This window comes from Danio rerio, chromosome 11 (assembly GCF_052040795.2).
Source record: "Danio rerio strain M-AB ecotype USA chromosome 11, GRCz13ab, whole genome shotgun sequence".
Lineage (NCBI taxonomy): Eukaryota > Metazoa > Chordata > Actinopteri > Cypriniformes > Danionidae > Danio > Danio rerio.
Window position 1 is genome coordinate 35,250,001 of NC_141031.1, and position 14,253 is coordinate 35,264,253.

General features: G+C 32.5%; 1 long non-coding RNA gene across 1 annotated transcript; it reads right to left on the reverse strand.

The window, feature by feature from the left end:
* Positions 1-6,891: 6,891 nt before the first annotated feature.
* On the reverse strand, positions 6,892-11,148 carry LOC147841823 (uncharacterized). The gene is made up of 4 exons (XR_015502758.1): positions 9,334-11,148; positions 9,157-9,208; positions 8,878-8,955; positions 6,892-7,684 (listed from the first exon to the last, which is right to left on the reverse strand). It is a non-coding gene; the product is annotated as an uncharacterized LOC147841823 (long non-coding RNA).
* Positions 11,149-14,253: the final 3,105 nt, after the last annotated feature.

The window sequence follows — 14,253 nt, forward strand, 5'->3', positions numbered from 1 at the left end:
AGAAGCTATGCTGTTTTGCGGTTTTGGTTTTTCAGGGCTCTGTGTATAGTTTTTGAGATCTCAAATTTCTTTTGCGGGTGTCATTTGTGCCTGCTGTTCTCGTGTAAATCCATCAGAGGTCACTGATGACTGACTGACTGACCAATTCTTCGCCCTTCCCTTAACCCAACCGATAGTGTTTTAAAAAAACAGAGGTCGACCAGCGACCCCCATTTCCCTAAACCCAACTGACAAATGTTTTTAAAAGCAATCCAGAAAAAGCCTGATTTTTATCACATTTTCAGATTTTTACCACATTTCAACTCATTTACTTGTTTATTTTATTTTTGGTGTTTTGTTTTTGTCTTATCTGCTTGCTGGAACCATTCTTCACCCGACACAAACCCAGTCATTACAGTCAACTCCTCTCTGCATCTTAAACCCTCTGACGTACATGCCAAGCCACTGGACAAACTGGTAGCAGCGGAAAAGCTGTCCATATGGAGGTTAGTGGTCAGCTGGTAAGCACGAAAAGGAACAACGTCATACGTTCCTCTGGCTACATATTTTGCGATCTTCCGAAAGGTATATAGGGGTACGTTTTCAGAATGAGCCTATGTTGGAAATAATTAAGCAGATTCAAAGTTGTCATATTTTCAACAGTGGCGGTTAGCTCTTTTCAGGATTAACTAAACAGTTTTCAAATATTTTTATGTTTATAAAAGATGACAGTTCACCCAAAAATTAAAATTACCCCATCATTTGTTCTCCCTCATGTGGTTTTAAAACTTTACAAGTTTCTTTCTTTTATTGAACACACACACACACACACACACACACACACACACACACACATACTTGTTTTTGTGCATTGTGGGGGTCACCTGTCACGGTGGTTACGTAATGGGGACCACCCTTTCTGATGATGTTAGAGACATAAAAAAAATAGTTTGCCACACAAAAACACAAACTATTTCATAAAATCACTTCAGATTTTGCATATTCCGCAAATTTTTTTTTAGACCTGACACAGTGGTCACTTGTGGGGACATTTCAGGTTTTGTGTAGAAGTGGGGTCCCCACATACACAACCGATTTTTAGACAAAGTGGGGACCAATTCTACACACACTTTACTGGTTTTGAGACAAAGTAAGGACCAGTTCCAGATACACATTACCGGTATTGAGTCAAAGTAGGGACCAGGTCTACACACACATTACTGGTATTGAGTCAAAGTAGGGACCAGGTCTACACACACATTACTGGTATTGAGTCAAAGTAGGGACCAGATCTACACACACATTACCGGTATTGAGTCAAAGTAAGGACCGGATCTACACACACATTACTGGTATTGAGTCAAAGTAAGGACCAGATCTACACACACATTACCGGTATTGAGTCAAAGTAAGGACCAGATCTACACACACATTACCGGTATTGAGTCAAAGTAAGGACCAGATCTACACACACATTACCGGTATTGAGTCAAAGTAAGGACCAGATCTACACACACATTACCGGAATTGAGTCAAAGTAAGGACCAGATCTACACACACATTACCGGAATTGAGTCAAAGTAAGGACCAGATCTACACACACATTACCGGAATTGAGTCAAAGTAAGGACCAGATCTACACACACATTACCGGAATTGAGTCAAAGTAAGGACCAGATCTACACACACATTACCGGTATTGAGTCAAAGTAAGGACCAGGTCTACACACACATTACTGGTATTGAGTCAAAGTAAGGACCAGATCTACACACACATCACTGGTTTTGAGTCAAAGTAAGGACCAGATCTACACACACATTACCGGTTTTTAGGCAACATGGGGATCAGATCAGCTCCCTTACTAATATTACATTTTAAACCTCAATCAAGTAATTTGACAGTAAACTGCTTTAGAATTTTCATTTGAAGAGCAGGTCAGTTGATAAAATATGTAATTTGAATACAGAAGGAACCTCAAGATCCAAACAGGAAATGGTCCAGAATAGATTTAATAAATGTTATATTTATTATAAATAATTTCCACAAAACCTTTAAACACAAAAAAACAGTAAACACAAAATCCATGAAACTCTCTTGCATGTCTAAAAGCAGTTCTCATTGGGTATAACAAGCTTCCACATAACTCTTCCATGTCTGCATACACATTTAGTTAAGTGCAATAGCAAACAATATTAAACGGTTAGTTCACCCCAAAATGAAGATTCTGTTATTAATTCCTCTCCTTCATATTGTTTCTATCCCTTGCTGTCTATGGAGGATGAGGAGTTCTTGCACTTCATCTAAGTTATCTTCCTTTGAGTCTGAAGATGAATGAAGGTCTCAGGGGATTAGAGTGAGATGAGGGCAAGTAATTAATAATATAATGTACATTTTTGGGTAAACTCTTAAAACCCACTAGTATGTTCTGTTTCTGTCGTATTTTAACTATTTGAAAAAAAAAAAACATTAAAAATATTTAAAAATATATTTATAAAGAACTGAACCCCACAAATGCACAGAGACCTTCATCATATAACCAAGCCACCAAAACTCCAAATAGACATCATTTGTTAAGCATTAACTCTACATTAATAGTAAGCAGTTTAAAAAACACAGCTAGATGCTCTATTGTTGACTTATAAGCATGTGTAATGTGCTCAATTTGTGTGTTTTCATACTTTGTTTATAATTCATTTTTCATTACTAAATGAAGTATTGCATTATTTACAAACTGTCTAAGAATAATTGGTGTTTTTTAGGATCATTAAGAATGAGTAAATTTATACATTTACTATTCAGGCATATAATCAGGGCAAAAAAAAAAAAAGAAAAAAAAGAAAATCTAATCGGTTCACTCTAAGCAGAATTTATATTTTTTTCGGTTCTGTTCTTGCGTTGCTTAATAGACAAAATATTCCGAAAACAGTTTTCTAGAAAAAAACAAAAAAAAACTTTATTTAATTACAAAGTATTGCAGGACTCTAGAGTGCTCTGTTTTTTTAATGGTGCAACTAAAAAATCTATACGAGGGGTAAGATTAAATGAATTTTCAATAAGTATCATTATTATAAGACATATTTATAATATGAACTTGCTTTTGGTTATTGATTGACACGCTGTTTAAAGGTGCTACACACAGCCCCACTCCTTGGTATCGAGCGCAGGCCCGGCGCTACATTTAGATGTTGTATAATATGAAATAGCAATAAAAATTATGAAAATTGTTATGAAATAGTTTTTCAGTTATGTAGCCTAATAAAAATATTTAGTACACTGCACAGTGCAATTATTATTTAAATTTATTATATCCATTATTATTAATATTAGTAAAATTGACAAAACACAGAACTCTTTTGAACGTTTGCTTTCATTTTGACATGCTAAAGCGCACTTTTACAGTTTTGTAAAGAAACATCCCATTATGCAGCAGCAGTCAAGTTAGGACACTTAAAAATGCCTTTTGTGTTCAAAGATGAACGGCCTGCGAAGTCAAGTTTACATGGTTATAAATTAAATAGATATAGCCTAGTGTGTAAGTGAATTTGCTGCAGATCCACCTCTCACATGTGCTGCAGGTAGGGTAAATGATAATCTAAAAATTTACTTTAGGCTATACTGCTATTTGCTCATGCAAAATTAAACACCAGAAAATATATCGTAGGCCTATATTAAGAGCTAAATTACAGTTAGCATCATAATTAGTTCAATTATGTGCTGTAGGCTATTGATTGACCAACACCCCCTGTATACAGTTTACCCACTGCAGGTCTACACTTCTGATCTGTATTTTGAATTACTTGTTTTAAATGACAGTAAGACATGCTATATTTAGTTTTTATTGTAAAATATACATTATAATCCAGTACAAAGTAAAATAATATTTATTAATGGCCTTTTGGCAGCGTATAGCCGTTAAGCTTATAGTCTAAGCATGTCATTTTATTATTATTATCATAAATTACAAACTAGCATCCTTATGATTTTATTTCGTTTCTGTATATTTTTATCAAACGAAAAATGCAATGAGTTATACTTTGGTTTTAATTTTATTAGAAATTTAATAGCCGTTTAGGCAACACTACTTCTACATGTCATTGGCTCTGATTGCGTTTTTTACAGATAACCTATTTACAAAGATTTTTATTAAACAAGTGCACTACCACAAGATATTTTTGTAGGTGTAAAAATCTAAAAAGTATCATTATCATATTCTTGCCTTATTCATCTTTAATATAAATATTAAATTTAACACATTCATTGATTAAACTAGGGATGCTAACGATCACTCGATTGATTTATTGTCGGTAACCCTTTAAAACCGATAGACCTTATCGATGACCGATTAAGCATGGGCATTTAATAAGTTATGCTTTGCTCTTTGAGATGCGTTCACGATTTCACACATTACATAATCAAGTGTGCGCAGTTTAGGCTACATTACCCTATGGAGTCGTGCACTCTCTTGACTTTGCATATTGGTTATGCACATACTAGTCATACCTGTTATGCTCAGATCTCGTTTATCCACTGGTGCTGCCATTAATCCGCTGGTCAAGTAATCAAAAAGTAGGCTACATGAGGTTTAATTATGGGCAGGTTATTAAGACCAAACATTGGTTGTGCAAACTGTATTACGTTCTCTAAAATTTTAAAGTGTTTTAAGCTACATTATTTTTTTATAGACTGGCATAGGCCTAAATACGCATCACGGCCAGACATTTATAGTTTATATAAAAACGAGCGTCACCGTCGCATTTGTTCACATGCTTTAAATTAATGCTTTTTGTCTCCCAAATTCATATAATAAAAAGAACAATAAAATAGCATTATTAACCGTTTAACTGTAAACATTTCTGTTCAGAACGATTAAAGTTGATCTTTTTTTTTTCGGTTTTCGTTTCTGTTCCTGAAAAATGTCATTTGATTCTGTTTTTCATTTCTGTTCCTTGAACCGGTTTGGAGCCCTGCATATAATATGTTTTTCTGCATGTTAAATAATGCTTTATGAACTCAACATGCAGTTTTGTGATCTAATCTAAAGTGAGGAATATTGATGCTTTATAAATCCCTTATAAATGACAATTAAAGGCTCAGGATCATTCATTTATTCATTTATTTTCATTTTGGTTTTCTCTCTTTATTAATCCGGGGTCGCAACAGCGGATTGAACCACCAACTTATCCAGCACGTTTTTATGCAGCGGATGCCCTTCCAGCCGCAACCCATCTCTGAGACACATGCATACACATACACACTCATTCACGCTCATTTACTACAGACCATTTTAGGCTACCCAATTCACCTTTACCGCATGTAGGAGCACCCACACCAACACAGGGAGAACATGCAAACTTTACACAGAAACGCCAACTGACCCAGCCAGGGCTCGAACCAGCGACCTTCTTGCTGTGAGGTGACAGCACTACCTACTGCGCCACTGCGTTGCCAGGCTCAGTATCAAATAAACAATAAGTATTTGCAATCGTACCTAAACAAATACAATTACTGTAAATTTTAAACATTGCTGAATAACAGGAGTGTCGAAATACAACATCATTTGATAAAACAACAATATAATAATTTAACAATACATTACGTGTAAAGCAATTTTATATTTAGACAAGATTGCAATGATTTACTTTTCATTTGATACAGTTTCATTTGAGCATCTTGTAATAAGTAGAAATTAATAGTCATTTTTTTCCTGTATATAATGTAACTGAGCCTTATATTGTAATTTATAATGGATTTATAAAGCATGAATAGCCCTCGCTTTAGATTAGATCACAAAACTGCATGAAGTTGAGTTCATAAAGCATTTATTAACATACTAAACAACTTATTATATGCCTGAATAATAAGAATTATCAATGTTATTTTGAATAGTTTATTAATCATTTACTTGCACATTCTGAATTATCTAAAAAAAAACACCAACTACTTTTAAATATCTGGTTTGTTAATGATGTACTTTTCATTACTAAATTAAGTATTGCATTATTTACCAAGTATGAAAACAATCATTAAGCACATTATAATTGTGTTTATAAGTCAATAATATTTGTAATTTATATTTATAAATATAGTTTATAAACTGCTTACTAATGTCTATTAATGTAGCGTTAATGCTTAACAAACGTTCAACTAACTATTTGCTAATGTTTCATAAATAATTCATTGTGTGCAGTTATTATAGTGTTACCCAACATTTATATATCTTATTAATCAGGCATATAGTAATGGTTACTCTTTCTAATAATAAATGCTTTATGAACTCAACTTCATGCAGTTTTGTGAGCTAATGTAAAGTGAGGACTATTGATGCTTTATAAATCCCTTATAAATGACAATTAAAATCTCAGCTATATTCTAAACAGAAAAAATAAATAAATTAAAAGGCAGAGTGATTTATAGCTTTATATATATATATATATATATATATATATATATATATATATATATATATATATATATATATATATATATATATATATATATATATATATATATATATATATATGGTGAAGCAGTGGCGCGGTACGTAGTGCTGTCGCCTCACAGCAAGAAGGTCGCTGGGTCACTGGTTTGAACCTCGGCTCAGTTGGCATTTCTGTTAGAAGTTTGCATGTTCTCCCTGCATTCGTGTGGGTTTCCTCCGGGTGCTAAAGGTGAATTGGGAAGGCTAAATTGTCCCTAGTGTATGAGTGTGACAGGCCCATATGACAGGCTGGCCGGAAGGTGTAAAAAAAGTCTTTATCATATGGAAAAGTCTAAAACTGGAGGACTTGTTCCAAAAAGAGCCGACCCCGCAATCATACGGGACTAAGGCCAAAGAAGATATATATATATATATATATATATATATATATATATATATATATATATATATATATATATATTTTTTTTTTTTTCATTAATTTCAAGATACACAAATGAAACTATCTAATGAAAAATAAATATTAGCAATCTTAGCAAAATATAAAATTACTGTACAGTGCAAACATCACAGAAACACTGAAATGAATATTGCCATATTGTTAATTGTGTTGTTTTGAAATGATGTTGTATTTTTATTTTGTAATGTTTAGACTTTACAGAATTTTTTTTAATAAGATTGCAAAGATTTATTGTTCATTAGATACTGAGCCTTAAATTGTCATTTATAAGGGATTTATGAACTATAAACAGTCCTTAGGTCACAAAACTGCATGAAGTTGTGTTATTATAGCATTTACTAACACACATGGTTACAATTACTATGTGCCTGAATATAACATGTATAAATGCTCATTTGAATAGTTTATTAATCATTTAATAACTCATTCTGAATTATCTTAAAAACCACCAACTACTCTTATATACAAATAGTTTGTAAATAATGCAATACATAATGAAGTAATGAAAAATGAATCAGTAACAAAGCATGAAAATACAATTAAGTCAAGTCAAGAATACAGCGTTTGAAGCTGTATTTATAAACTGCTTCCTAAAGTCTATTAATGTAGAGTTAGTGCTAAACTAATGATGTATAGTGTGTAGTTACTATGAAAGTGTTATTCAGATTTTTTTTTTTCTAAAGAGTCGAGATTCAGTTTTTAATATAAAAATCCAAAGCTGACCAATCTCTGGTTTTTAGAGCCAATGAATCAGCTTTCACCACAGCATGTACTTCCTGTTTGCTCCAGGATCTTCTCTTTATGGGACCTATGGGTGGTTAAAATATAAAAAAGTGGTTTTAGTTGCATAAATGTTCAGTCATTTTTACAACATGTGCTGTTATGTTAGTTTAATATTGTGATAGAAAATGCTAGAAAAATATGTCTTGCCTATTATTAAAAATACTTAAGATGGAGATGGATTAAAAAATACTTCCTAATAACTCCAAAACTGGTTAATGTGGTTACACTTTATTCCATAGTCCAGTTTAGACATTCTTTTAACTATGCGTAACTCTGCAACTACGTTAATTATCTCACCGTAAAGTATTATGTATTAGAGTATTTGCATACTGTTAGAATGTTCAATAAGACTAACGCTCATCTGATGAAGTGTTTTTTTTTGTGTGTGGTGGTGAATTGCATCATGGGATGTTGATCTCTGCTCTGTGCACTTTTGATGTTGAAAATTCAACTCTACAGTTTAACAAAGTGACTTTTACTGACATTTTAGTAGTTTGAAATAATATGATGTATAAGAAATAATATATAGAGATAAATAAGTCTTTAGAATAACAGAAAATGTACCGGCAGTTTATTACAAGGTTTCTGTAGCATAATATACAACAACAACCCAAACAAAAAGTCACTTTTTTTTACTTTTTAAGATTAAAAGTTGTTGGAAGAAAGATCAAGATCCCATAATGCAATTCAAAAGCAGAAACAGATTTCATAAAAACATGAATCACAAATTATGAAAAACTGCTAATTTAATTATTATTACTTATTTTTATTACTTTTAGAGTGTAGAGTATTAGCTGACAGTTAAGGTTACCTCAATAAAACTGACTCTCATTGGTCTCAGTAAATAGTACAGCAGACTAAGTTAGGCTCAAAATTAGTACAATATGACTAACTCTTAAATAAATTTAGTAGAGTATTAGCAGTGTTGATTCTAACAGACAGTCTAATGGCTGTTAGTTGACAAGTAGTTGCAGTTACTTGTAGTTAGTAGTAGTAGTAGTAGTAGTAAATTATCAAAAAAAAGTGTAACCAGATATGCAATTAGTATATTTTTCCAAAGTATTTAGCAATATTGTTTAACTAACATGAAATGAGACATCAAGTGCAACTGTACTGAAATCATCATAGAAGTAATGTGCTTCTGTCCTGTTTAACCCTACATGTTATGTAAATGAGCTTGTACACAAGTCAGTCACAAATTAACTTTAATGATCATACCTCTCTTTTTTGTGAATGCTGGGTCTGCATCACTATCTTCACAGACACTGTACCATGGTGATGATACTTGAGTGGACTCTGAAAGTAAAAATCAAGTCTGAGAGTTGACTTCTCTGCATAAAGCTTACCAAAATATTTATTTGATTTTGTGTTGTTCTTTTTAATGGGTAAAAGCGTGTGATGGTAGCTTAAAAATAGTTTTCAAACACAGCACATACATATCATGATAAAAATAGAAAAAAGAAAAATTCTGATCAGAAAAATAAATAATATTTTTACCTTTTAGACTGGACTTCACCTCCTCCAAAATCACGATCCACTGTAACTTTCTCTGAATGTAAAAACCCACACGAAAATACATCATTTAAAACAATATGATATATGTTTGCAAATACAAATGTGTATATAACATCCAGAAAATCTGGCACTGTACTACATGTTTGTGTGTAAACCCACGATTTGATCAAGATTCCACCCTTTAAAATCTTCTGAGCGTCTGTTTTCAAGTCCCAGAAAAACTGAGTTGTGGGAACAGAGCAGTTCTCTTCTGCAGTCATACAGTCATAACCACACATACATATGAAGAGTTAGGTTGCAAAATGCGATAAACGGCATTTTTTGACATTTGGATTTTATTATTGGAAATCACTGTTCAGATGTACCTTAATCTACGTGTGAATTGCTGCCATTAATAACATTTAAGAATGCACATTTTAGGCAAAGTACAAAACGTATTTTTTTTTTACAAAACGCAATATCCGTCAGACCAGTTTCTTTACAAAGTGCGATATAACAGTTAGAGAGCGTTCAGGATGCGGCGCGAGCTCAGCATCCCCTGGGAAGAGAGTCATCGCCGGTGAAGTGCTCAGAGTTTGCTCATTGATTTAGCGATAGAAGATGAAGTCTTCAATTTCACAAAAAATAATAAAAAGGCCACAAAAGTGGACCAGAATAAGATACTTCTGCGTCAACAATACACAAATGCAGCAGGGAACGAGTCTCCGCTGATGTCAAGAGAAGGCCTAGGAGCGCCTTTTTTCCTACTCCCCATCACAAGATACCTGTCTGCAAGTGTCCCTTATAAGTTTATTTTTTAAATAATTTCTTAAATGTAGCTGAGTAGCCTATCTGAAGATTTATTTATGTGGTTGCACCTATTATTTAAAATTAATTCTTGTTGTTGTTGATTTATTATAAAGGAACTTAAAGGGCACATGTTGTTATGGAGAAAACGGTTTAGCTTTTTCACAACCAAATAAATAAGCTATTATTATTATTACAGTGAAATAATTCATTAAATATGACATAGCGAGGCAAGTTTGTGTCACGGACTCAGCTCCGCCCGCTCTAATCATACAGGTTTGGTTTTCTGCAGCGGTGTGGAAGGAGCCGCCCCCCACTCTTTCTGTACCAAGCTAAAGGTCATTTATCTAACTAACTTAATCTTACTTATCAAACAAAACATTGATTCACTAGCTTTTGGTAATGGTATTAATGTAGTATAATATAGCCTAAGGTGGATGTAGCGTTTTGCAAAAAAAAAAAAAAAAAAAAGTTATGTTATGTTATGTTGTGTACATTCTGGCCAAATCTAACTTAGAATCTTATTATTATTAATCAATCTTTGCATATATTATTCCATGTTTGACAATGTGGGTTGGATTAATATGTAGCATTTTGGCATGTTTTTTTTTTACTTAATTATAGACATAAAATTAAATAAAAAATATCCTGGATTTGAAAATATTGTGTTCCTGGCCTTCACTGAGCTCAAGTTATAGTTTAATGTACAGAAATTGTGAATGAACTTGACTGTTGATGTCCTGAAAAATAATGTCAAAATTACCAACATTTTTTTAAATGGATATATCTCGTTCTGCAATGAAACTCTTTATATACAGTTGAAGTCAGAATTATTAGCCCCCCTGAATTATTAGACAGCTTGTTTATTATTTCCCCAATTTCTGTTTAACGGAGAGAAGATTTTTTCAACACATTTCTAAACATAATAGTTTTAATAACTATTTCTAATAATCATTTCTAATAATGGACTTATTTTCTCTTTGCCATGACGACAGTAAATAATATTAGACTAGATATTCTTTAAGACACTTCTATACAGCTTAAAGTGAAATTTAAAGGCTTCACTAGGGTAATTAGGTTAACTAGGCAGGTTAGGGTAATTAGTCAAGTTATTGTATAACGATGGTTTGTTCTGTAGATTATCGAGAAAAAAATATAGCTTAAAGAGGCTAATAATTTTGTCCCTTAACGGTGTTTAAAAAAATGTAAACTGTTTTTATTCTAGTCAAAATAAAACAAATAAGACTTTCTCCAGAAGAAAAAATATTATCAGACACACTGTGAAAATTTCCTTGCTCTGTTAAACATCGTTTAGGAAATATTTAAAAAAGAAGAGAAAAATTCCAAGGGGTCTAATAATTAATACTTCAACTGTATATATATATATATATATATATATATATATATATATATATATATATATATATATATATATATATATATATATATATATATATGAAAGTATACACAGTTGAAGTCAGCCCACCTTTTTAAAACTTTTTTACAAATATTTCCCAAATGATGTGTAACAGAGCAGGGAATTTTTTCATAGTATGTCTGATGATATTTTTTTCTTCTGGAGAAAGTCTTATTTGTTTTATTTCAGCTAGAATAAAAGCAGTTTTAATTTTTTATGAACCATTTTAAGGTCAATATTATTATCCCTCCAATAACTTGCGTAGTTACCCTAATTAACTTAGTGAAGCCTTTAAATGTCACTTTAAGCTGTATAGAAGTGTCTTGAAAAATATCTAGTCAAATTATTTTTACTGTCATCATGGCAAAGAGAAAATAAATCAGTTATTAGAGATGAGTTATTAACATTGTTATGATTAGAAATGTGTTTAAAAAATCTGCTTTCCATTAAACAGAAATTTAGTACAAGAAATAAACAAGGGGGCTAATAATTCTGACTTCAACTGTATATAATTAAAAATATATATTTTATATATAATTTTATAAATATTTTATAAAAAATTATTTTATATATTTTTATATATAATTTATAATTTTTATTTTGAAAAATATAATTTAGACAGTAGTACTCAAGGGTCCAGGGGTCTGTTCTTCGGACCTCGCTTAAATAATCTAAGATTATATTACAGATCCTGGATCTTTTAATCTTGATAACTCATCTTAGGCTAATTTGGTTCTTCAAAAAAGTTTGCGAATCAGATTAAACTGATCTGAGAGGTGTTGTGACTGTGTGTTGTGACAGATCTATCGATCCTCAAAATCATTATCAGCAATACAACGATTGGCTGACGGCACAGCAGCGTGATGACATCTGATTAATGAACAGTTATCAAAATTACATGAAATCCGTAGTAAACGGTTCGTTAAATCTGATATGCAATAACAGAGTTGTGAGTCACGTGCTGGAGCAGAGCAGTTCTCTTCCCCTGTCATATGGTCATCCTTCAATATAAGCTGAAAATAAAAAAATATATATTAGTTAGACAGCAGTACTCAAGGGTCCGGGTCCCCACTATGTCAGACCTTACTGTGTGTATTCAGGACTAAGTGTGTTTCACAGTTTCTCTAACATGCCTCTGGTCCCCACAATGTTACACTATTGCATACATTCATACATTAGGACACACACTCTGTTTCATTTATATATTTTGATTAAGTTAAATAATTACAATTAAATGCACTACTACTACTACAACAACAACTACTACTACTACTACTAATAATAAAAATAATAACAACAACATTAAACACACCTCATCAGAGAGTTGTGAGTCTCGTACTGGAGCAGAGCAGTTCTCTTCCCCTGTCATATGGTCATCCTTCAATATAAGCTGAATATAAAAAAATATATATTAGTTAGACAGCAGTACTCAAGGGTCGCGGTCCCCACTATGTCAGACCGTACTGTGTGTGTATTCAGGACTAAGTGTGTTTTACAGCTTCTCTAACATGCCTCTGGTCCCCACAATGTCAGTGCATATGTTCACCAATTAGGACACACACTCTGTTTCATTTCTATATTTTGATTAAGTTAAATAATTACAATTAAATGCACTACTACTACAACAACAACCACTACTACTACTACAACAACTAGTAATAATAATAATAATAATAACAACAACAACAACAACAATATTAATAAACACACCTCATCAGAGTTGTGGGTCTCGTACTGGAGCAGAGCTGTTCTTTCCTTCTGTCATACGGTCATACTTCAGCAAACCTGAATATAAAAATATATATATATTAGTTAGACAGCAGTACTCAAGGGTTCCGGTCCCCACTATGTCAGACCGTACTGTGTGTGTATTGAGGACTAAGTGTGTTTCACAGCTTCTCTAACATGCCTCTGGTCCCCACAATGTTACACTATTGCATACGTTCACCAATTAGGACACACACTCTGTTTCATTTCTAGATTTTGATTAAGTTAAATAATTATAATTAAATGCACTACTACTACAACAACAACAACTACTACTACTACTTCTACTACTACTACTAATAATAATTATTATTATTATTAAATTTAAACACACCTCATCAGAGGGTTGTGGGTCTCCTACTGGAGCAGAGCAGTTCTCTTCTTCTCGTCATATGATCATACTTCAATGAAAGCTAAATATAAAAAACAAAAAATAATAATTAGACAGTAGTACTCAGGGCTCCTGGTCCCCACTATGTCAGACCGTACTGTGTGTGTATTGAGGACTAAGTGTGTTTCACAGCTTCTCTAACATGCCTCTGGTCCCCACAATGTTACACTATTGCATATGTTCATAAATTAGGACACACACTAAGTTAAATAATTACAATTAAATGCACTACTACAGCAACAACATCTACTACTACTACTACTACTAATAATAATAATAATAATAATAATAATACTAATAAACATACCTCACCAGAGAGTTGTCGGAGCAGTTTTCTTCTGCAGTCATATGGGCATCCTTCAATGAAAGCTATTTAAAAACAGCTTTGTTATATAAGTCATGTCATGACTATAAAGCTTTCATGACAGTCATATGAACCCCCCTTTAAAGTAAAGCATTACCCAATTAATTAAACTTTTTTACCCATTAAGACAAGAAGAAGATATTAAGAGATTGATTTCATTATCTCTTAAGGATGATGCAAACTCTTTATTTTTGAACAGATTTACCCTTAATCTATATTAACATTAAAAAACTCTTAGCTTTGCTGAATGTATTAAGGATTAATGTATTAAGTGATCAAAATGTCAAACCTTTCTCCAAGGCCAATCACATGCGCCATAGTCAAACGTTATTTCCTCTCCAAAGAAAATATCCC